General features: G+C 38.2%; 1 protein-coding gene across 7 annotated transcripts in view; it reads left to right on the forward strand.

Moving 5' to 3' along the window:
• LOC130931850 (glutamate receptor ionotropic, NMDA 2B-like) overlaps nt 1-25576 on the forward strand; it is a 419867-nt gene that overhangs the window by 115534 nt on the left and 278757 nt on the right. For 3 of the 7 annotated variants that reach the window (XM_057860980.1, XM_057860987.1, XM_057860983.1), the window contains exon 1: nt 4936-5762. The exons of 2 other annotated variants lie outside the window; for them this stretch is intronic. The gene's annotated coding sequence lies outside the window, so the exon portion shown is untranslated. Of the gene's footprint in view, nt 1-4935; nt 5763-5786; nt 7261-25576 lie in introns of those variants that run through there. 2 more of the 7 variants (XM_057860981.1, XM_057860984.1) reach the window with 1 other exon arrangement.

Genomic DNA, 25576 nt, shown 5'->3' on the forward strand with positions numbered 1-25576 from the left:
ACAAAGATAATCAAAACGAAATAAAATTATACATAAAAATCGCATTTAATCACGAATAGAATTAAAAAAAAAAAAAGATACTACTACAACAACTAATAATAATTGAAATCTGCAATGGAGATAAAGCACAAGAGGAATAGAAAGCAAATAGGTTGAAATATATAGACAATTATGGATATGCTGTGCTAAATAAAAGCGTTTTTAGCCCTGTTTTAAAGGAGCTGACAGTTTGAGCATACTTCAGACCTTCAGGTAACTTGTTCCAGAGGTGAGGCGCATAATAACTAAATGCTGCCTCACCGTGCTGGGTTCTTGTTCTTGGAACATACAGGAGACCGGGTACAGATGACCTTGGGGTCTAGATGTTTCATAGGAATCTAACAAATCAAGCATGTATTTTGGTCCAAGGCCATTAAGTGTTTTGCAGGCAAGCAGTGTTATTTTATAGTCTATCCTTTGACTCACTGGAAGCCAGTGTAACGATTTCAAAACCGGTGTAATGTGGTCCAGTTTCCTTGTATTTGTGAGGACCCTGGCTGCAGCATTCTGTACTAGCTGCAGCTTCCTGACTTATTTTTTATCAAAACCTATACCATTGCAATAGTCCAATCTACTGAAAATGAACGCATACTTAAGTTTTTCCATGTCTTGTTGAGTCAGAAGCACCTTAATTCTGGCTATATTTTTTAGTTTGTAATAAGCAGATTTAGTGACTGACTTATATTTGACCTTTCCTTTTTTGGCCCAAAAATGATCACTTCTGTCTTCTCCACATTTAGCTGGAGAAAATTCTGGCACATCTATTCATTGATTTGATGAATGCATTTACTCAGGGAGTTGTGTGTCATCTGCATGGGTGTGATAGGAGATGTCATATTGTTCCACAATCTGAGCTAGGGGAAGCATAAAGATGATAAATAAGAGTGGTCCAAGAATTGACCCTTGAGGGACACCACACGTGAATTTGGTTAATTCTGATTGATGGTTTCCAATTGACACAAAGAAATCCCTATCATATAAGTAAGATGTGAACCACTGAAGAATAGTGTCAGTAAGCCCTACACATTGTTTCAATCTGCCTAATAGTATGTTGTGATCAACCGTGTCGAATGTGGTGCTGAGATCCAACAGTAGCAGAACAGATGATTTGCCTGCATCGGTATTACGACAAATATCATTTACGACTTTTATAAGCATGGTCTCTGTGCTCTGTTGTGGCTGATATCCAGACTGAAATGAGTTAAAAAGATTGTTTTGCTTCATAAAAGCCTGGATCTGTTCGAACACAACCTTCGTGATAATTTTCCCCAGGAATGTCAGATTTGATATTGGCCTATGATTACGAATGGTTAAGGCATCCAGATTAGGTTTTTTAGAAGAGGTTTTATTACTGCAGTGTTTAAAGTCTGTGGAAACTTTCCTGCTTCGAGATAAATATTTATAATCTGAAGTATGTCTGGGGCTATGCAATGAAAAACATTTTTGAAAAAGTTTGAATGAAGGAAGGAGGCAGCATGTTGTGGGCTTTAATTTTGACACAATTTCTGCTAAAGTGTCATAGTCCAAAAGGCTAAACTGTCTAAGATTGCCGTGGGGAACATTTTGGGAGGCATTTATTGTAATAATTGGTAATCTGGAGTTGCACACAGTCTGTCTAATCTTTAGTACTTTGTGTGTAAAGAATGCTGCAAAATCATTACAGGACGCCCCAGATGCCAATTCCAGAGGTACTGACGACTGATCCTTGTGGGTTTGTTAACCACAGAAAATAGTGTGCGGGTATTGTTGATGTATCTACTAAAAGTTAAGTTTAAGTAAAAGTACAAGTATCTAAGAAAAAAATACTCAAGTACAAAAGTACTTGCTTTAAAACAGTGGTGGATGAAGTACTCACTTTTTTTACTTAAGTAAAAGTGCAGATACAGGTGCAAAAGATTACTTTGGTAAAAGTACAAGCATGAAGAAAAATACTCAAAAGTACAGAAGTACTTGCTTTAAAATTTACTTTACAAGTAAAAAGTAGAAGTATTTTCTCCCGATGCAAAAATGTAATATACGTATATATTATACATACCTACATACCTAAATACAGAGATCTGAGTTTTTATTCAAAGAACCAGTAATCAGTTTTATTTAAAACTGTGCAGAATGTGTTTTTTTGTTTTTTGTTTTGTTTTGTTTTTTTCTTCTTGTGGGTGTGTTCTCGTTGTGGTCTCTTTATGGTGTTGTTTTGATGGTGTGAATTATTAGTTTGAAAATCAATAAAAATATTGTGGGGAAAAAAAACTGCAGAATGGAAAAAAACAAGCAATAAAATTGACTGCTCTCTAAAGAGAGGCTTAAAAAGCTCAAAAACTCCAAAATTTTGCTTAATGGTGGATTGCAAGCAACTATCAGGTGTATACTGCCACCTACTGTACAGGAGTGTGGTGGTTTTTCACCTCAGTTGCGGTAAAGCTGCACAGGGCTTATGGATTGCACCAGAGGCATGAAAATGAAACTATCAATTCACAATCAGAAAAAAAGAAACAAAAGTAATGTGTAACGCACACAAGAATTTGAAAAGTAGTGGAATATAAAGTACCACTTCATATTTGTACTCAAATACATTTTATGTATCTGTACTTTAGTTAAGTACAGTAACAAAATACTTCGTTGCATTCCACCACTGCTTTAAAATTTTCAAGTAAAAAGTAAACGTATTTTCTCCAATGCAAAAATGTGATCTATACGCCGATCTGAGCCAATATTCAAAGTATCAGAAAATTAATTGACTGCAAGAAAAAAAGTTGCAAGTAAAAAGTAAACGTATTTCCTCCAATGCAAAAATGTGATCTATACGCAGATCTGAGCCAATATTCAAAGTACCAGAAAATTCATTGACTGCTCAATTGTATATAATTTATTAATTGATTGATTAATTTTTGTACTCAAGTTGCTGCCTTTCGTGCTCAATTATGGTATACGTAGTTGCTCGGGGCTTAACGATTGCACCAGAGGCATGAAAATAAAACTATCATTTCACAATAAGAAAAAGCAAACTAACAAAAGTAACGTATAACACAGGCGACATTTTGAAAAGTAGTGGAGTAAAAATACAGATATTTGCTTTAAAATGTAGTGAAGTAAAATGCTCCACTTCATATTTGTATTCAAGTACAGCTACACAACAGATGTACTTAAGTACAGTAACGAAGTACTTTTACTCCGTTAGATTCCACCAAGGGCGTAGGTTTGCAAAGGGACGGTAGGGACATAACACTACCAACTTTTCAGGATGCTTAAATTGTCCCCACCAACTTTTACACAACCTTATTTGCATTATATAATGAGTTCAGTTATATACTGTAGGTCATTTAAATTGTTTTCACATATGCTGTAAGGATAAAATTGACCCTGTCATTTGCAAGTGAATTATTTTTATTATTATGTTCAGACTTACATTTACCCCCTTTCACTTGCTGAATGTGCCAGTCCATTTTTTCCTCAAACGCAGATTTGATTGGCTGATGACTGGACCTCCGCACATGCACACGCAGCCAGCCCCGAGTCCCGACACAGAAAGACAACATGTCGACAACATACCACCTCCTCCGTCCCCTTCAAAGAGGAGGGGAAATTAGAAGTATTGTTTCGCCCAGCTGCAGCCACTGTAAGTAATGTAAAAAGTCGTCAATGTTGTGGAGGTGGGAAACAACACTGATTTAGTCTGACCTGCAGCAGAGTTACTTGCAAACCTGCAAAAACTCTAGTAGGAAGCTGCTATGAGAGAAGTGTCCTCCTGTATGTGCTTTCTACTGTTAACCGTAATGAAACAGTGAGAAATGTTGTGAACTCTGCCGGAAGCTATACTAGCAGAACAACAAAACCATGAGCAAGAAGCTGCTGAGAGAGAGGTCCCAGGAACGCAGTCTGTGTTTCACAGGAAAGTGTTGACAGTCAAAGAAAGCAACACATGCTGATACTTCTTAAAAACGGCCTGGTTTACAAGGAAAGAAGGCTAGAGCATGTTGTGTCTTTACACTTTTGAAAATACAGTGTATCACAAAAGTGAGTACACCCCTCGCATTTCTGCAGATATTTAAGTACCCTATCGGCCCGAATATAAGACTGCCTTGATTATAAGACGACCCCCTCTTTTTCAAGACTCAAGTTTGAAAAAAGACTTTTTGAACACCTAATTAATTTTTATACAGAAAATATTTATAGTACATCCGAAACAAATGATAACAATATATTTGACAAAAAAAGCGTGTTATTTTGCCTCATTCAAATCTTAATATGTAAATATATGTAAACTAAACACTTTCAAAACAAACCATTACAATGCCACTTTAATTAAACGAATACTCGAGGCAGCAAAATTTAATTCAAATATTTTTTTTTCTAATCGAATACTCGAGTTAATCGATTAATCATTGCAGCACTACAATTAATTACGGTAGGTTCATATTCGTGGGAAATGTAGCCCTGACCCCCGTTCACCAAATCTGTCTGGTCTTTTTAATGCCCCTTCTCTAGCAAAAAGTGTAAATGCAGGTTATGCTGGTATATCGCCCCTACCAATGTTAAGACCAAACCTGCGCCCTTGCATTCCACCACTGCCAAGATGCCAGCTAATGCAATCGGTGACCTTACCAAGATCTTTTTTTTTTTTTTTTTTTTGTTAAGCACTCGATGGCCTGAACTCTGCAATGGTCCATTTGTTTGTCTCTTGACACAAGCCCCTAGAGGGAGCCATTATCCTATCATTTTGAAAGAGCAGTTGGGTTCCTAGACATTTGCAGGTTCCTCTCCTCCTCCATCCAGCTCTCCCGGTTTCTCTCACACTCTTTCAATGAATACTAATGCAGCGAGTGGGCCCACCTCCCTTCCTCCCATCTTTTCGCAGGGATGGGCGGGAGAGGGGAGACAGAGCAATTCCAGCTTCATATCTTTTCCTCATGAAGCAGGCAGTGCTTGACTAGCAGCAGCCCCCTGCATGCCTTTTTCCTCCCACTGTGTGTTGCTGCTGCAACAATGTCTTACCTGTGTGAGTGGCACCACTCGTCCATGCAAAGTTGAGAGACAGAGGAAGCAGAGGACACCTGTGCCTGCTTTTTCCTCATCTGGATGGGAAGCTTTTTTGGGGAAGGGAGCGAGAAGAGAGCAGAAGGCAGCCGGGGAAGGGGAACAACTGGCACCAGCCAATCCCCCCTTCCGCACATAAACTGGAGACAACGGAGGCCACTGGAGTATTTGCTTTTATCTTTCGTTTTCTCTTCTTTTTTTTTCTCATCGCGCTACTGGGAGGTGCTTTGTCTGTTCATTTGCTGGCTCTCTCGGTTCTCTGTCTTCTCATCTATTTTGCCATTTACCTGGTCAACAATTTTTTCTATTTATGAGCCAGACAAAGGAGGAGAGAGACGGGAAGGAAGAAGGAGGAAGGGGAATTTTTTTGCCTCTTTTTTGACTTTTTTTCATCCCCTCTTCATTTATTCTTTCTTCCCTCTCGATTGCTTTCACCTCCAGCCCTTTTCTTTCCCTGTGCAGCCCACGCTCCCTCCTCCCTTCACTGCCTCCTCCTAGCTACGCCACTCATTGTCCACTCATAACTTTGGCTACTTTTTCAATCTTTTATTTACTGCAGAGACATTTTATTCGGCTCCCCTCGCTTTTCTACGCCCCTCCTCACACTTTTGTACCGTTCTCTATTTTCTTCTATTTTTTCCTCCTTCCATCCTATGCATCCTTTTTTGGGCGGTTCTTAAATCTAATCATAGGTAGGTCTATTTAGTGTTTAGTGTGTGTCACCAAGTCTTGTTTTTTTGTCTTAGCAATGTTTTTTGAAGGTCTGTTGCGTGCAATTGCGATGCACACTTTGACACACACGTACACACTTTGACTGCCATCGATATGTTCTCGCCTCCCCATCATTTTGTTCAATTTCTTGTCCTCTTCAACTACAATCACAGCCCCGTGTCACCAAGCAACCTCCTCGCATCGTCATCAAATCACAGTCAGGCAGCGGTGTCATTTCTGTGTTACTGCACAAAAAGTCTGCTCTTGTACCTTCATTAAATACACCATCCGCTTCACATGTGCTGCCATGCCCAAAGACGGACGGCCTTCAACATCCACCACATCTGTTCATTATAAGGACAATGATCAATAGTGATGATCTTTTTATAAATGAAATGAGGTTTATGTTCAAGTTAGGCGTGTGAAGGTCATACAGTATGCATGTCTAGTTCCAGACAAGCATTGTGTGTTCATTTGGTTGTCATTTGCGTTTTTACACTTTTCCGCCACCCCACCGGTCTCATCTCCCCCCACCCACGTTCCATATCACATCACTCTCAACTGACTCGTTCCCACAGACAGACTGACACAAGCTTTGAAAGAGAACAGACTAGGAGGAAAGAAAAAATACCTTGATCATGCATAGGATTTTTTTCTTTTTAATTATCAGTATTTTTAGTCACTGCGATAATCCGGCATCCTCAAGCACTCATTTTTCATATTTTCATTATTTCATTATCCTACAATGTGATCCAAATATTGAGTGATTTTGCTCAATAGGAATCTTAACAAACACACATTTTCCTTCTTGTTATCCAATGTAGTGGATGTGTAATGTGATGAAATTTTATCTTATTATTTAACCTAGTATTTTTTTGCTGTACAAGGAAGAGATGGTTAATGAACTACTTTTTTTTTTTTAATTTTTGGAATTGAACAGGTTGAGTGGAATATTAGGGGGTACATTTCCTTTGTTTGCACGAGACTGCCCGTGTTTTAGATGGAGTCGCAACAACCCATAGATGCATAGAAAAGTGAAGCCAATCACACAACTTTTGTTGTCCACCTCATTTTTTTTTGTTCCTACATTCCCCCCCGCCCAGGGGAGGTTTAATGGTTCTTCTGCCGAGTATATGAAGAGAAGTGGGACGATTGGGAAACAGTCACCCCCATAAGGGTACTCTGGATGGAGCGTTTTTCTTTTTTCTGTGGAATTACCTTTTTAAATCCTGGATATCTAATTCCGAATCTAAAATGTAAAAATTCTTACTGACACTAGCAAGGGATTTCATTTTTTTTTTCTAATGGACTGAAGCTGCTTTGAAGTATTCATCTTTTCTTTTGTGGAATTTCACCAACACGGATTGAAGACACAAGCAGCATCTTTGTCTAATCAATACCATAACACAGATTATTACTATTGATCCAGCCAACGCAATTAAGATTATTGGTATTATTATTATTTTTTTTGTTCAGTAGGTGAGTACACTGCTTGGAATTTTCTAATCCGTACTTTTCTTGTATTAATTTGGATAAAGATAACAATCATAAATTTTGTGCATACGAGAGAGAGCAAGGCAGTCTATTTCATATTAGTCTGTTCTATTAAGCATATTTTAATTAGTTTTTTTTTATCCACCAGAATACATATTTGACCTGTCCCTATCTGCAGTAATAGCTCGGAAAATTTTAATAGATTGATTCCTACCATTCATCTGCTTAGCACGTTGGTCTGAGTGTGATATCGTATTCTAAATTTGATACCCAATAAAATAATATACAGTACATTAATACAGTACACTTGCATGGACATGAGCTCGCAGCAATCATAGAACCGAATGGAAATAGAATAGAAAGCCTTAATTGTCTGTGTACAGAGTACAATGAGATTTAAAGCTTTGCCATAATGTGCACCACATAAAGCAAAAGTACAATAAGGCTTATATAAAAACACACGTTATAGTTTACACAGATTCAGAAGAAAATGAATAAGTTACTAGCAGCAAGTAGAGATGTAATGTAAGAGTGTATATGACTAAAGTACTCATACAAGAAGGCAGATGACTGACCTGATATGATTTGTGCATGGATATTGAGGAAACATGCAAAAGTGCCATAATGTAACTGCAAATATTGCATATACTGTACCCAGATTATGTAGTACACTAATTGAGACATGTCTGAGAACATATTATTTAGTGAGACATGTGACAATGTTGTGGCATTAGCAGTGCAATAACAGTAAAATTTCATTTTATATATTTCTGCATAACCTTTAGGCCACCATTGACAATGACAATAGACTTTCAATCCATTTAAACCTGGGGAGCTGGACGAATGATCAAATGTTCATTTGTGGCTAGCCCTATCAGTTCAAATGGATTGAACGTCTACTATTGATAAACCCATTCAAAGAATTTTAAATTGAGTTTTTAAGAGCCCCATGGTTGGACGTCTATCATAGCATTGAGTTTTACTTTGCATCACGCTGAATGAAATGTTCACAGTGTCTGAAAAAAAGTACTTTCACATTCCCTCGCATGTTGACGGACACCCGCACACGAACATATCTTCAAGGTTCAGCGGCGATTGACCCTTTTTCTCTGATTAACTCTCGTCGTTGACATCGGTTTGGATTTATACTTTGAGCTTTGTGTGAGGGCACGGTATACTGTCAAGGTTATGACTGTACTTATGATTTTCACCTAGGACTTGATCTCATAACGTGGGACCATTAGCCTGTGCTCAGTTGTTGTAGGCGCGTATGTGATCCTTGTAGCGGATGTACGGATGAGGCGCAGCTGTCGTGATGGAAAATGGACGTTTGGAAAGTGTACTCCACGTGTGTCTGTGACACGTGGCTCACCGCTGTCTTTTAATTGGAATGAATGGGAGAATTTTTTTGAATTACCGAAATATTCCAATGACAAGAAACAATATTATTGAAAATTCCATGCAAAAACATGTTGTTTTGATTGCTCATTTAATGAAAATTGAATTTTAGAGCCTGATAATCGTAAGCAATTTGACATCGCCATCCTCTGGCCTGGCATGCAAAACACAATTTCCCCAAATATTTTATATTTATTTTATATAGGTATATGTTTTGCTCTGAATATACACATACACTCGATAAACTCGGTACAGGGGGTTGCTTGTGAAATAGTAAGAATGGTGGCTGAAGTGTAGAATTACTTCCATGCAATAAGAAAAGATGCTTTTTTTTTTTGACAGAAACAGGCAAAGTTGATTGCTTGTACAACTCTTGTCATACTTCAGAAAAGTTTCTACTGAGGTTCATTTGGTCATAATGAGAACAGTGCTTAATGACTGACAGATATGCCATTAGTGTAAACATGTTAGTCTTTGATGTAGCCCAGAAAATGCCAAATTTTATAATACTGTGTGTGAAAATAAGAAATTGCCTTAAAAATAGGCATTTTTACTTGGGAAATATAATATGCAACATAATGCTGCGTATAAAAGTAATCCTAGCATAAGCCAATCCACCAAAACTAGACACTTTGTGGAAAAACATCATTTCAGAGATGAGTAAAAATTTCTTTAAAACAAGTTACTTTTTCGTTATAACAAGTAAAAATATGTGCTAGTGGAACAAATTGTCTAAAAATAAGTTCTTATATCGTATTAGGGCTGTCAAAATTATTGCGTTAACGGGCGTTAATTAATTTTTTAAATTAATCACGTTAAAATATTTGACGCAATTAACGCAGATGCCCCGCTCAGACAGATTTAAATGACAGTACAGTGAAACGCTCACTTGTTGTGTTTTATGGAGTTTTGCCCCACTGTGCTGGCGCTTGGGTGCGACTGATTTTATAGGCTTCAGCACCCATGAGCATTGTGTAAGTAATTATTGACATCAACAATGGGCTACTAGTTTATTTTTTGATTGAAAATTTTACAAATTTTATTAAAACGAAAACATTAAGAGGGGTTTTAATATAAAATTTCTATAACTTGTACTAACATTTTTCTTTTAAGAACTACAAGTCCCTCTATCCATGGATCGCTTTAACAGAATGTTAATAATGTTAATGCCATCCTGTTGATTTATTGTTATAATAAACAAATACAGTCCTTATGTACCGTATGTTGAATGTATATATCCGTCTTGTCTTATCTTTCCATTCCAACAATAATTTACAGAAAAATATGGCATATTTTATAGATGGTTTGAATTGCGATTAATTGCGATGAATTACGATGAATTTTTAAGCTGTAATTAACTCGATTAAAAATTTTAATCGTTTGACAGCCCTAGAAATTATATATTTTTAAAGGGATTTTCATATTTTAAGTCAGATTATATGTATATACTCTATATGTATATGTATCCACACACACATATATATTTACTTGAAATTAGACACATAATCATGGCAAGACTTAGATCTTATGCAGTGTTGGGTCATTGACGGCGTTAGACGTCCAGTTCATCTTTGACTGGGAGGTGCGTGTGAACATTGGAACAGCTGTGGGACGGGTATCCATTTTTCCACCAGTCCGCCAGTGACCCTAACACAGGGGTCGGGAACCTTTTGGCTGAGAGAGCCATGAACACCACATTAAAAAAAAAAAAAAAAATGTTATTCCGTGAGAGCCATACAATATGTTTAAACTAAAAATACAAGTAATGTGTGCATTTTATGTAATTTCAACACTTTTAAAGTACACTAAGTCTCTGAATTCATTTTAATAATATGGTTATGCTGTTGCTAATCAATGATGATTATTTCTTACCATTATTCATGTATTCATGTAGTATTTCATGCGACTTCTGGTGCTGCATGGTTTTGCTGATGGCTTTGTAGTCTGGTTGATACTTGCTGGGGTTAAGCTTCATGCAGGCGTTGAGAAACTTAGGATACGTCTCTCTTCATGTTCACGGATCCTGTTTTTCCCCAACACGCACGAAGCACCATCAGTGCACACTGAAACAAGTTTATCCATCGTTAGATTTTTTTTCTTTCGCGAACTCAGGGAAGGACTGGAATTAATCCTTCCCTCTGGTTATCCCTTTCATGGTCAAAACCGTGCAATCACGCTGAATAGGGATAAATGCTTACGTCTGTTGACTTATCCAAAACGAGAAAAAAAACAGTGCAGCATTTATGTCCTTCACTTGCCTTGCCTTAATTTGATTTGACATCATGACGGTCTTTATCTGAAAAGTCGTCAAAAAGTCTCCATAAACGCAAATTCCTATGTCAGTTCCTGCTGAAAAGTAAGATACTCCTCGTTTTTTTTCTTTTTCCCCATCTTCTCAAAAGGGTTTCTAAAATTAGCTGACAAACGCGGAAAACGAAACTAAAAACGAGGGAAGCTTCACACACGTGCACATCGGCCGCTATTTTCGACAAAAATATGGCGACCCCACTTGAACAGTGTCTCTGCCTCATCTGCGTTGCCAGTGCGATTGACAGATAAATAAAAATATAGACAGACGCAACGACATGTACGTTTGCCACTTTCCCACTAAAATTACTGCGAACCGGCTTTCTAGTCACCGGTTTTAGTATACGGACTACGTGTCCCATGATCACCCTGGGGTTACGCAGCCAATGGTATGGGACTTGGGGGGGGGGGTCTAACGTAGCACATCTAGGTTGCTATTTGATGATATCTAGTGCGAATTACGCGAGTGCTGTTGGAGCATTAAAAAAGTTAACATATTCAATTCAATTCAATAAACCTTATTCATCCCTTGGGATAATTCCCTCAGGGAAATTAGTTTCCAGTGCCCATAACAACACAGCAGCAAGAATAAAAAGTAGAGATGTCCCGATCGATCGGCATCCAGATCGATCGGGTCCGATCATGTCATTTTCAAAGTATCGGAATCGGCAAAAAAATATTGGCCATGCCTTTTTTAAAATATATTTAATATTCTTTAATTAAATCGTTTTGTAATTGTGTTTAACGTTACAAACATAATGTTACACTCATCCAGAGTCTTTAGTTTAGGCTTAAGGTAGGGTTATCAAATTTATCCCGATAATGGCGGTAATTAATTTAAAAAAAAAAGTATCACGTTAAAATATTTAACGCAATTAATGCATGCACTGCACGACCCACCCACGCATTGTCGCGCTTAATCTGTAATGGCGCCGTTTTACCTATATAGAGAGATAAAAGGCAGTGTATAATGAGTAGAGAGAATTTTGGCAGCCTTTGGAGCCTTTTTTAATTGGCCAAAACCTTACAATCCCTCTCCCTACGATTAGATTAATCATGGGAAGCAATGTGGGGAAACAAGGTACCAAATTATCTTTTTCTTTACACCTTAAATTATTTCCCAAAGCAGAGAAGATATATCAATTGGTAGCACTACGCACAGTCATGGTTCCACTTCCCATCATGCATTTGGGCATGGCTATAGTATCATTTACTGAAAGCTCAATAAAAACACTCGATGGCAATATTTAGTCACAATATACAAAGTCACAAGTCTTTCTATCCGAGGATCCCTCTCACAGAAAGAATGTTAATAATGTAAATGCCATCTTGAGGATTTGTCATAATAAACAAATACAGTACTTATGTACTGTATGTTGAATGTATATATTCGTTTGAGTTTTATTCTTTTTTTTTCTTAATGCTGTGCCAAAATGTATATGATCGGGAAAAATTATCGGGAATGATTGGAATTGAATCGGGAGCAAAAAAAAAAACAATCGGATCGGGAAATATCGGGATCGGTAGATACTCAAACTAAAACGATCGGGAAAAAACATGATCGGAACAACCCTAATAAAAAGTATAAGGTGCAAAATGGTAAAAAAAAGTGCTAGAATAAAAGGGATTAGGAAAGATAAAATTAAATTTAAAATGAAATAAGTACAGATGCTACTGATTAATTAAGACGTACAATAAAAAGAACAATAACACCAGGCAGACACTAGTAGAAGGGCCAAGTTATAGAGATGCTAAAGTGCCAATAGTGCAGTATTGTCCCTCCCCCTCCCACCTAAAGTGGAGTTGCATATGCCGCAAAAGTCACGTCTGCTCATTACTGCACAACACCAGCATATGACCGGTGACCGTTGCTGTTTCCCGCAATGCGCAAAGGAGTATAACAAAACTTTTTTTTTTTTTAATAATGAAAGATTTGTCTATGAGCCAGATGCAGCCGTCTCGTATGTGGTTTTTAATCTTACATTAGTTAGATTTTTTTTTCCCAAATGTGACTGTGGTCGAACAGCTCAGTTAATTGGAATTCATGCGACCATTATGTCAATTTGTATTGGTCAGCAAATGGTGAAATAACGGCAGAAGTAGAAACAAAAACAGTAACCGGCCAGTATTTGAAAGTACTGTATTTCTCATGAGATTGCCAATTGGGGTCACCAGCAAACCTGACCCCAATGACAGAGAAAAATAGTCTCAACATTAGATTTCAGTATATGAAAGTCTCCAATCAGTGAAGAGGTCCATTTTAATAAACTGAAAAATGTGCTGGGCAATATACAGTGGTACCTCGACATACGATCGCTTCGACACACGATCATTTCGACATCCGATGTAAAATTTTGACTCGCCATTTGTTTCTACATCTGACAACATGCTCGAAATACGACGACATGACAGCGCCGCAGATGGATGCATGGCGGGTTCAGGTTCCAAGAAAAGTTAGTGCAGGTGGTGAAACAAGGAATAATGTGACACTTACCATTTAAATGAAGATAGAAATGATACAAAAATATGAGCTGGGCTGCGCATCCGTGAACTGGTTCAACAATACGGCCGTAGAATGTTGACGATCTCCACAGTCCTCCTCCGACCTCCGTTTGCCAGTCTTTATAAGTTAAAGTGACAATTATTATTGTGGTAACATCGCCAAAGAAATCGCCAGCTTCTTCAGGTTTTTATCATATATTTCAGAACTTGTACAATACGACACGCCTACTGTCCACCGCAGATGACGGTGTTCTCAACAAAAAATTAAAAGAGAAAGTAATATCTCAACTGCATCTCTCTCTCTTTCTGTCATGTCAGCGATGCTGTGCGTTCAGGTACAGCTTGCAAAACATGTCCGCCACATTAGAACCCGATTCATTACATTATTACAGGAGTTACTGTATTATTCTTATTCTTATTATTATTGGTCTGATTTGTATTAGTAATTTGTTTTGCTATGTGTAATTGCCATTTGTAATAGTAACAGCAGTATTTACTAAGGATTTAGTGTAAGTTTTTGGGGTGTGGAACGAATTCATGGAATTATAATGTATGAGGAAATCCTGCTCGACATACTACCATTTCGACTTACAAACACTGTCCTTGATCGAATTAATTACGTATGTAGAGGTACCATTGTACTTGGCTTCTCAAAACGCGGCTCCTTGTGACGTCCTTTGTGATTAGTTTTGTGAATCCATGTTGTTTTTACTGGGAGTATGGTGTGGTGCGTCTTTTTATTGAACTTCTTTGCACGTGTGTCACGATAGGGCAGGTTTAGACAGAAATTGAAATGTTAGTCCGAGCATCCACATAATGTCATATCAGACATATAAAAAGCATATTTATGCATGAAAACCTGGGATTTCAGGCCTCCAGACGAACATTTTTTTTTTTAATACGAGCACATTGACCACTAAGTTAAAATTTTAAGGGCGCAAGCAGAAGAATCAGGGGCGCACACTGTAGAACGACATGGAAAAAGTGTCTGGGTCATTTTGACCATTGTTTACATGAGCCTTTGCTTACATACGTGTACTTACTTAGTTCCACCTACATGCTCACACATATCCAACCAAAATCACATGGGTGTCTCCAGCTTGCTTCCCCCTCCCTCAGGGTGACACCCTTTCTGTGTTAGGACAAACCCCTAGATAAAAATAGCAAGGTGGGTTTTTTCTTTAGACCAATTTTGGTGACTGGACAGCGTAATCCAGCATTCTAGTCACTCTTTTGCTCTCCTTGGCCAAGAAAACTGAGTGTCTTCTCTCCTTATTTTTGGGTAATTTTACAAATGTCTAACTAAGGGTCTTTTTTTGATATTTTGAACTTGACAGTTTTCCTGTAATTTTCACTGTTTAACCAATAAATACTTTCATAATAAATGCATAAAACTTTTTATTCTTTATCAGTTTTGGCATCAACGAGAATACTGCTTAGAAATTAGGTTAACATGGGAATTTTGTTCTATTTCTGTCGCTGTCACCTGGCACAACAACCAATCAGCAACGATTTATCAAATAATAATTAAAAAATCACCTGCGAGGACACTGGCTAACCCAGAAATTGACGTCCAAACGCCATACTTTGTCAACATGGAGGAGCATTTCATTTTAGCAGTATGCGACCAGCACATAGCTTAGTGATACCTCTCTGCTTGATTTCCGGGACATAAATAAAAAAGCTGCAGTATGGGAAGTTGTTAGCGGTCAGAAAAGACAGGAAATTTTAAAATTCCCCTACAAATTCATAGCTAATCAGAGATGAACGATGATGCACAAGCAGAGGGCGGTGCGTGTCCATGCCGCTTGCCACTGCAGTCGCATCGCTTCCTATGTGTCGAGCCTCTGAGTCAGACTTATTCCCCTCGTCGGCCTCCTTTGAAACTGTGCCGGCGGGTTTGTTGGAAAGAAAGTAGTCACTTATTGTCCTTTTCAGCATTGTTCGCAAGTGCTGTCGAGTTTTCATGCTACGCCAAATCTATGAAGCGCAGAAAAATAAAATTCAACAGAAACGTATTGTAGTGCCAATAGGACTAATGTCCGTTAGTGCCGCAATGATATGTCAGCGCGACACTCCTATTAGTGTGTACGATACGGCAACGCGGTGCTCCTGTTGGTGCGTTCGATATGGCAACCAACGCTCCCATTGGTGCTTTCGATTCAGGCAACGCGACTCTCCCATTGGTGCTTTCGATACGGCAATGCAACACTCCCATTGGTGCGTTCGATATTGCAACCCGACGCTCCTATTAGTGCGTTTGATACGGCAACGCGATGCTCCCATTGGTGCTTTCGATACAGCAACGCGACGCTCCCATTGGTGCTTTCGATACGGCAACGCGACGCTCCCATTGGTGGAGAAGAGTGAGTTTGACTCCTCTGCTGATTTACTGAAGCAACATCCCGCTGCCAATCTTTGTAAATGTTGCAGTATTAATATCTAGTTTTAGAAGTAATCTTGTAATTTAGTTAATTAAACCAACAAAATTGTTTTCTGTACCATTTTGCAACGTAACTCAATGAGAGACAGGTGTCTAGAAAAATGCTTTCAAATAATGTTTTGAACAATATGTATTCTTGAATTAAGAACGTTTCTGACCTTTCAAAGCTTTTAAAAGATTAAATATACTAATTTATTGCTTAAAATACATCTTTTAAGCTAATTTTCTGCTAGCTATTTTTCTTAAGAAAACTAAGCAAAAATTTACTTGAAGCACTGGCAGATAATTACTTTTTTTCTTGTAAATTTACACTGAAAATGAAAATGTAACTAGTTTTATGGAGGTCTGTTGTTTCAGTGTAGCTGCTCTGACAAGGAGAATACAAATCTTGAGTGGCCTTATTGTCTGAACAGTTTTAATGTGGAGTGATATAGTGTGATACATTGTGGTTGTTCATTACATTTTATCTGTTAACTCACCCATGCCACAATTGGACCTTATCCAGGCCAAAGCAGGACTCTTCTTTGGTTAAAGCACTACTCACAAATAACATAGTACACATCTCATGAACAACGAGATCTAGGTGTTTTTCATTTTAAGTGGGCCAAATCAATTATACTTTATTAAAAGTAAACTAATGAAAATTGCTGCTGCAATGTCATTCTTTTAATATTTCTTGTAATTTTCTATGATCCAAGGTTTTGAATAGGCGTGATACTGGTGAGTGGCCTCCGTTTCCACATCTGATGTTGCTCACCGTGATCCGCAGTGTGCTCAGACAGCTTGTGTGTCTGCCCAGACACATGAAAAATTAGAGGGAACATTGATTGTCACGTCTTTCTGTTCCTGTTCTAGAGTATGAGAGAAAGCCCTAAAACTCAGTTTTACGTTTTCAACCATTAGCCGCGACAACAGGGTGGAACGTTGTCATTTCCAATATGGATGGACATTTTTGCGTTTACTACCCGCTAAACGCCGTCTAGGTCTAAACGATATCCACATTTGGGGTAGGTTTTTGCATCCCCCCCATTTTCTTTGTCGTGTAAACGATCCCTTAAGCCCCTTTCAGACTTATAACCTGGAAAACTCGCATGAAAGGTGATTCGGGATTTATTTGCCATTGCTTTCAGACACGGAAAGATGTCCCGGGAATAAAAAAGGTTGGACAGTTTCAGACTTGTTGCATGTTGGCGACTCGACGCTCGCTGTGCGCGATTTTATAACAGACATTACGTCATTTTTGGTCGGCATCGGGAACAAAATAAACCACACATCTCCAAAGATGGACGATGGACAGTTTCTTCCTCGGCTGTATGATCCAGTAGCAATTTAATTTCGTTATGTTTCCAGTTTAATTTTTGGAATTTCCATTTTGCCATGTTGATAATTGCGATGCTTGATTACGGCTTTTTGTCTTATTGCGAATAAAGTGGAAATGATGATCGACCCGCCATGATATGTACGTCATCAGCCTTCGTGCTGTGACCCGGGAATTAAATGCCTGCTTGCACACATGCTGCGTCCTGGGGAAGTCCCGGACATTATACTAGGATGTGACCCGGTAAATGTCCATGTCATCTCGGTTTCATTTGACCCAGTAAAGCTTTCACACACAAAGGCTATCCGTTTAAATCCAGGGAATTAACTGGAGTTCAAGTATGTGTGAAAGGGGCTTAAGTGAACCCGAAAAGTCCATTCTTTTAGAAGTTTTTTTTGCCATTTAGTCGAAGATGGTTAGAGACAGTGGTGCTATCATGTGTTGGTAGAACATTCAGCATTTTAGTTACTGCAGAATAACAATGTATTTTGTTGTTGTAGAATACTAATGCTGTTTCATAATTAATCCTCTCGGCACGTTTTAGTGGTTAGAAACTCTGCTCTAGAAGGTTATTTGGAAAAGGAGTCTGCCTGAAGAGCCTTCATAGACATGATCTTCATTGATAAACAGGCCAAGAGGGGAAACAGCAGGAGAATTCTAATCTCTTGTTCCTTCCTTTTCCTCCTCGTGTTCTTCCTATGAGACATATCACATGTCGTGGTCTGAGTACTAGATCAGCCTTAATTAAACCAGCACAAATTGAGCACTTGGCTATGCGGGGCTGCTCAGAAAAAAAAAGAACCTGAGAAGAACTTGTCGTCTTAAATGAATGATTACATCTGCAGAGCTACATGGAAAATTAGTCTACAGGGTGTGTGTGTGTGTCTCACTCTGTGATTAAAGCCTATGTGGGACAGGGACACGACTTTAAAAACTAAATCTGGATTTTATTGGCACCCTCTCTTCAAGCAGCTAGAATATAGGTCATAATCTAATATAAAAAGGCTGCTCAATAATTCATCAGAGCTGATTAAAAGACTTGTATAGATGCAGACTCGGTCTATGAGAAAAGATGCGTGTACTCGGAGTGAGCATAAACGCAACATTTACACCCCCTTTGTGGCATTAGTAGGAGACAAAAGGGCCCGGACGTTTGAAGTGAACTGCATTGGTCTTTCATGTTTGCATCTAGTGGTGTGTACATGAGATGTTGTTTGTGTGGCATGTTGTGCGAGTTTTTGTGTGGCCCATCGATTAAAAATGAAAAGAACAATCTGTTACCCCGCAGACACGTGTTTATTATTCATTGACATACTGTATGCAAATGAATAATTTCTTTGCTCAAAGTATGGCCTGCACTCGAATGCTCCGATGGCTTTTCTGATAGTACGGTGCAGTTGGGCAAAATGAAGATGACTTCCACTCAGATGTGATAACGCTTAATCTTAATCCAAGGTTCAATAGATCTGACCTTAAATTTCAGGCATTGTAAACTTGCATCAAATCCTAATAGTAAGGGTGTAACGGTACATGTAATAGTATTGAACTGTTTCGGTACGTGGTGCTCGGTTCGGAACGGATGCGTACCGAACGAGTTTCTGACGTAATATAACCCTTACTTTTCGAGGCTGTGAGTCTATCGGGTTACAGTTTCTTTGTGTAGATTATATTTACTCCGTTTTCTCTACTATAATGAGGACCAACACGGTTGGACAGTATAACCCGGAAACGTCAACGGCACGACAACGTGGCCGCTGCGAGAACGCAGTGAAACACTGGCGTTAGAGTCAGTCAGCCAATGCACACCAGTCACAGCGCGGCCGCGTGTTAGATGCGTGCCAGAAGCGGCTCAACGCGACGCACGCGAAAAGAACAGCAGAGTTTATTATTTGAGGCGAGACGCGGCGCTCCTGCGTCAATACTACTACTAGGTAGCTAGGATTGGGTCGGAAGTCACTCGTGTAAAAAATACGGTGGATCCGGTCGATTGTCAAACTAATATGCAATCGTAACCAACTGTTTGAGTCCATCTCTTGAGTGGTAGATCGGGGCATAGTTGACTTGTCTTTGTCGATTTACTGCTGTCTTCTCTGCTATAACAATAACCAACACGGCCCCGTGTTCAATACAAACCCTCCTACAACAACAAAACAAGTAGGAACTAATATTCACATAGGAACTAAAGTTATACAACATAAAATATACAATGTAAATGAATACTACATCACATTTGTAAAATATAAACACAAAATGAATAATAGCCCATTTAAATAAAATAAATTGAAATGAGCTAAAACACATGTAATTAAATAATAAGAATAATACACACATCCTGCTTACACAATTAAATGTATTAATTTCTGTGTGGCGCTTTAACGTGAGAAAATCCACCAATCAAGCTTTTGAAAACTGTTCATAAGAAAAAAAAATGTTTCATTGAGGCATTTTATTTGTAAAATACATGTTAAAATCGGTCATTGGGATTGCTTTTCTCTTTAGCACAGGACTTCTTTTTTTGTCTTTCTTTCAGAAAGAAAGCTGACCAATACGCGGGGTCTGAAAGGCAAATTGTTGTTGGATTATCTTCAAATACCCGCTACTTTTGAGCAGAATTCTAGCTTTGTATAGGCTAATGTTCCAACAACTAGCACATTTATATTTTGCATTTTGTTTTCTTACTGTACCGAAAATGAACCGAACCGTGACCTCAAAACCGAGGTACTGTACGTACAGAACCGAGATTTTTGCGTACAGTTACACCCCTACCTAATAGGGTTGTCAAGAGTATCGTATAGTATCGAAAAGTCGATACTGAAATGTTGTATGCAGATAAAATATTTGATTGCAAAAGTAATTGTTTATGCACAACCACAGGTTACCAGATTTTTTTTGGCATGAGATGAATTTGATTTTGGACTACCGGTACTCTTGATAGGAATGGTAATAGAAGGTATTTTTGCATGTTCCCATTTAACCAATTGGCTGCCTTTGACGGCGCTAGACGTCCAATTCATTATGATTGCTTTTGAGGGGAAAAGTAATGTTCACCCGCCCCTTCGTTAGCACCATCCATGGACGTCCATTAGCGCCGTCCATGACACTCAAGATGAACATTCACAGCCAGTCGTACTAGTTGAAATGAATTGGATGTCTAACGTCGTCATTGGCAGGCAATTTGTTGATTTTGGGTCTGTTCATTATTAATTTTAGGGTACTTATGCGTCACTTCCTATTGATTTTGGGTCACTTAGGTACAATCAGGGCATTTTGGGGTCCCTTCCTGCACATTTTGAATAATTTCTTTTTGGTTTCATGGCATTTCGGGGTCACTTTCTTGACATTGGTCACTTCCTGTTGATTTCGGGTCACTCTCTGTTGGTTTTCAGGGTACTTAGGGGTCAGTTTGTGTTAAATTTGTGTCACTTCCGGTACATTTGGGGTGTTCCAAGGTCACCTTTTTGTACAATTTGGATCATTTCCTGTAGACGTTAGTGAATTTATGGGCTACTTCCTGTTCATTGGTCAAATCCTATTGCTTTTGGGGCATTCCCAGGTCACTTTTTGTCGGTATTGGGGCATTCCCGGGTCACTTCCTGTTAATTTTGGGACAATTTCAAGAAGTTTTGTTTGTAAAACACCATAGGAAAAGCACTGATTTAACATTTGATTGGCGTTTTTATATTTATGTAGCATCAAAAATGGTATAGTGTATCAAGTTTTTTTTGGGAATATCGATATTGCGCTGAAAATTTTAGTATCGTGACAACAGTAGATGCTCACGCATGTATTGATCGTCGTTATGACCGTGCTCGACAGTAGGTTGCATTCATCGGCATACTTTTTCATGGAGTGTGCTTGTGTATGTGAGTGTGGCGTCAATATTCTCCTGCTGTCGCTACTTTCAATTCGAGCCAATCATGTGTAATTTTCGACCACATTGTTGAGGATCAAAGGGAAAGAACTTTCACAGAGATAAGAAAATGAAGCTGTACAGCCTGCACAAGAAAACCGCTGACTGCCAAGCACTCAAACTGAAGATAACTGATAGGATGACGACGTCAACTTGCAGAGGAGAAGCTGAAGCCATGAATGACGCTGACTTGCCACATTTACAATTAAGTGAGGTCCTAACATAAAGCTTTCTGTTAGGAACACACTTAACTCATTGCCTGGCATTGACAACTATAGACGTCCAATTTATTTAAACTGGGAGGAATGGCTGTGAATGCTCACGTTTAAGTGTCACTGACGACGATATACAGTGCATCTAATCCATTTTGATTGGGAGCGCTGGCGATCATTCATCAATACTTAAGAGCACAGGTGTCAAACTCAAGTCCTGGGTTCCAGATACGATCCACCTCCTGATTTTATTCGGCCCGCGAAAGTAAATAATGCGCATTGCCGTCCTGTTTTTTTTTCTTCGTTAAAATGAAATTTCTCTCATTCTCAATGAAAGATCAAGGTTTCCAGAAATCTGAGAATATAATTTATATACAATTGTCATTTTTTAAAATAAAGAAGTTAGTGAATATTGACTGTTTTTTAAAATATTTTATTTAAAACACACACACACAAAAAAAATAATAAGGGGATATTCAATGTATTTTAAAATTTGTTCAATAATTTGATAACAAAATATGAAATAAAAAACAAAAATAATATTTACTATTTTTAACACTTTTTTTCAATGAAACAAAAATATATAAGACTATCTGCTATTAACTCATGGGCTGCTATTGACAACGCTAGACGTCTAATCCATTTTGACTGATTGCATGTCTAGTGCCGTCAATTGCACTGAAGCATGAGAATTCACAGCCAATCCTTCTAGTTGGAATAAATTGGACGTCTATCATTGTCAATGGCAGTGATAGACGTCAACAAAATCAATAATCAAAATAGTTGTCAATTCATCTGATCATCAATATGTTGGTTAGTCCATCGTGGCAGGTCTCGTCGGCAGACATAATGATCATCTCAACTATAAAGACGTGTTTGACAACTTGACTTCATTGCAAAGGTGTAGGTTTGGTCTCAATATTGGTAGGGACGATATAACAGCATAACCTGCATGTACTGTACACTTTTTGCTGGGGACGGAACACTAATAAGACCAAACAGATTGGGTGAACGGGGGTTAGGGCTACATTCTCACACATATGAACCTAATTAATTGATAGGCTAAATGATCAATGAAAAATAATTCTGTATTGACTGATGCAAACTTTCATGTGTATTGATTCAGGTGATAAACCGTTCGATTCAAACATTTGTTTTCAAAAACTACGAAAGAAACATTTGGAAAAATTCCAGAATAAATGTCTGGATTTTATTAGTAAATTTAAATGGTAATATTTGAACATAAATTACTGTAATTAACATACACAATAAATACAAACTTGTTAATAATCTCTTAAATATCCAGGAATGCAAAAAATAAGTTTGTATTAAGACCATTCAACATTTTCTAAGTAAATAATCTAAATATTAACGGAAAAAACTTCTTAGTCAGGGATTAACAAAAATAAGTAAAAAATAGAGCCTTCCTTTCAGGTAAAACACTACTGCTTTTGTTGCTTCTAAAGTGCATCAGTGGGTTGAGCAATTATGTAAATAAATCTAAATCGGAACTAATTAAACTTTTTACCTCGATTATGATTACTGTAGGACTATCTGAAAAAATGTCTGCATAGGCTGCAAATAAAAATATTTTTAAACAATGTAGAAAATTAATGAATACATTTTAATTAATACATGAAATGCACTAATAGGTATTTGGTTTCAAAAGTGTCATAATGTCCAATAGTTACTTTTTATTTTATTTTTATTTTTTTTTGACTTTCAAGCAGCTTCTTGCTCACGTTTTTCTGGTTCTATAGTTTCTAGCAGAGTTCACTACATTTCTCACAGTTTTATCAACATTAACGGTAGATAACACATACAGGAGGACATTTCTCTCCAAGCAGCTTCCTACTGGAGTTTTGCAGGTTAGCAAGTTTACACAGTTTAATGTTAAGCCAACTCAGATGCAAAATTAGTGGTGTGTTTCCCGCCTCTACAACATTGACATATTTTTACATTACTTCCAGTGGCTGCTGTTGGCCAAAAAAAAACAAAACAAAAACCAAACCCTTCTAATATCCCTCCTCTTCGAAGGGCGGCAGAGGAGGCGGCAGGGGGCTGGGGGTTTGGGCAGGATGAGGGTCAAGTCATCAGCCAATCAAATGTGCTTTGAGGGAAAAAAAATGGACCGGCACATTCAGCAAGTGAAAGGGGGGGTAAATGTAAGTCTGACAATAATGAAAATAATTCACTTAACAACGGTAGGGTCAATTCTATTCTTACAACAATTGGGAACACAATCTAAATTACCTATATACGGTAGTATGAAAAGGTATCTGAACCTTTTGGAATTTTTCTCATTTCTGCATAAAATCACCATCAATTGTGATCTGATCCTTGTCAAAATCACACAGATGTAAAAACGGTGTCTTCTTAAACTAAAACCTCCCAAACATTTATATGTTTTCATATTTTAATGAGGATAGCATGCAAAAAAAATGAAGGGAGAAAAATAAGTAAGTGAACCTCCTGCCTCAGGAGACTTAAAGAGCAATTGAAACCAATTTCTACCAAACAATTTAAGTCAGGTGTGTTCCCAATCACTGATGAGTGGTTTAAAGCTGCCCTGCCCACTATAAAACACACACTTGGTAAGAATTGTCTTGATGAGAAGCATTGTCTGATGTGCATCATGGCTCGGTCAAAAGAGCTGTCTGAAGACCTGCGATCAAGGATTGTTGATTTGTATGAAGCTGGGAAAGGATACAAAACCATCTCTAAAAGTCTGGATGTTCATCAGAGAGAGTTGGCACTGTTGCTTCTCTCCCAAGGAGTGACCGTCCACCAAAGATTACGCCAAGAGTTCAGCGCAGAATACTCAGAGAGGTAAAAAAAAAGAACCCTAGAGTGTCTGCTAACTACTTACAGAAATCACTGGCACAGTACAATATCTCTGTGCACACACCAACAATATGTAAAGCTATGGCCAAGAACGGTGTTCATGGGAGGACTCCACAGAGGAAGCCACTGCTTTCTAAAAAAACATTGTTGCTCGTTTAATGTTCGCAAAAAGGCACTTGGACACTCCACAGAGGTTTTGGCAAAATATTTTGAATGATGATGACTGATGAAGCCAAAGTTGAATTGTTTGGGAGTAACACACAATGTCATGTGTGGAGGAAAAATAGAAGAGCTGACCAACATCAACACCTCATCCCCACCGTGAAGCATGGTGGAGGGAGCATCCTGATTTTGGGCTGTTTTGCTGCCTCAGGGCCTGGACAACTTGTAATCATTAATGAAAGAATGAATTCAAAGGTTTAGGTTCAGGATGTTTTGCAGGAAAACCTGAGGCCGTCTCACAGACATTTGAAGCCAAAAAGGGGATGGATGCTGCAACAAGACAATGATCTAAAACACAGAAGTAAATCAACTTCAGAATGGTTTCAGAAGAACAAAATACACGTTCTGGAGTGGCCAAGTTGAAGTCCAAACTTGAACTCCATTGAGATGCTGTGGCATCCCAGGAATCTGACTGAACTACAGCTGTTTTGTAGAGAAGAATGGGCTAAGGTTAGTCCTGATTGATGTGCCAGACTGATCTGCAGCTACAGGAAGCGTCTGGTTGAAGTCATTGCTGCCAAAAGGGGCCACAAAATATTAAATGCGATGGTTCACTTACTTATTTTCCCCCCTTCTGTCATTGTTTGCATACTATCCTCATTAAAATATGAAAACCTATAAATGTTTGGGAGGTTTTAGTTAAAGCAGACACTGTTTTTTTTCATCTGTGTCATTTTGTCAACGATCAGATCACATTTGATGGTGATTTCATGCAGAAATGTGAGAAATTCCAAAAGGTTCAGATACTTTTTCATACCACTGGAACTGAACTCATTATATAATGCAAATAAGGTTGCTTAAAAGTGTGGACAATATGAGCATCCTGAAAAGTTGGTAGTGGTACCCTACCATCCCTATGCAAACCTACGCCCTTGCTTCATTATCAGCCATAATGTCAATTAAAACAATTGTTTTGTAATCAATAAGCAGCTTCCATGATACTTCCATCTCATTTTCAAAGATATTTTTAGTCAGCTCAGGTTAAAAATGGACTAATGGACAGATGAGTTGCAAAGCGCAGCAAGGCAGCCAAAAATGCACGTTATTTTGTTCTGTATGGATTTTAGACTCCAAGTTCTCACTAAAGAACATTTCTGTTTTCATGGGAATGATGCATTTCCTAGATGATAATGCCTTCATGAGTC

Source organism: Corythoichthys intestinalis, chromosome 16, assembly GCF_030265065.1.
Source record: "Corythoichthys intestinalis isolate RoL2023-P3 chromosome 16, ASM3026506v1, whole genome shotgun sequence".
NCBI classification, from domain to species: domain Eukaryota; kingdom Metazoa; phylum Chordata; class Actinopteri; order Syngnathiformes; family Syngnathidae; genus Corythoichthys; species Corythoichthys intestinalis.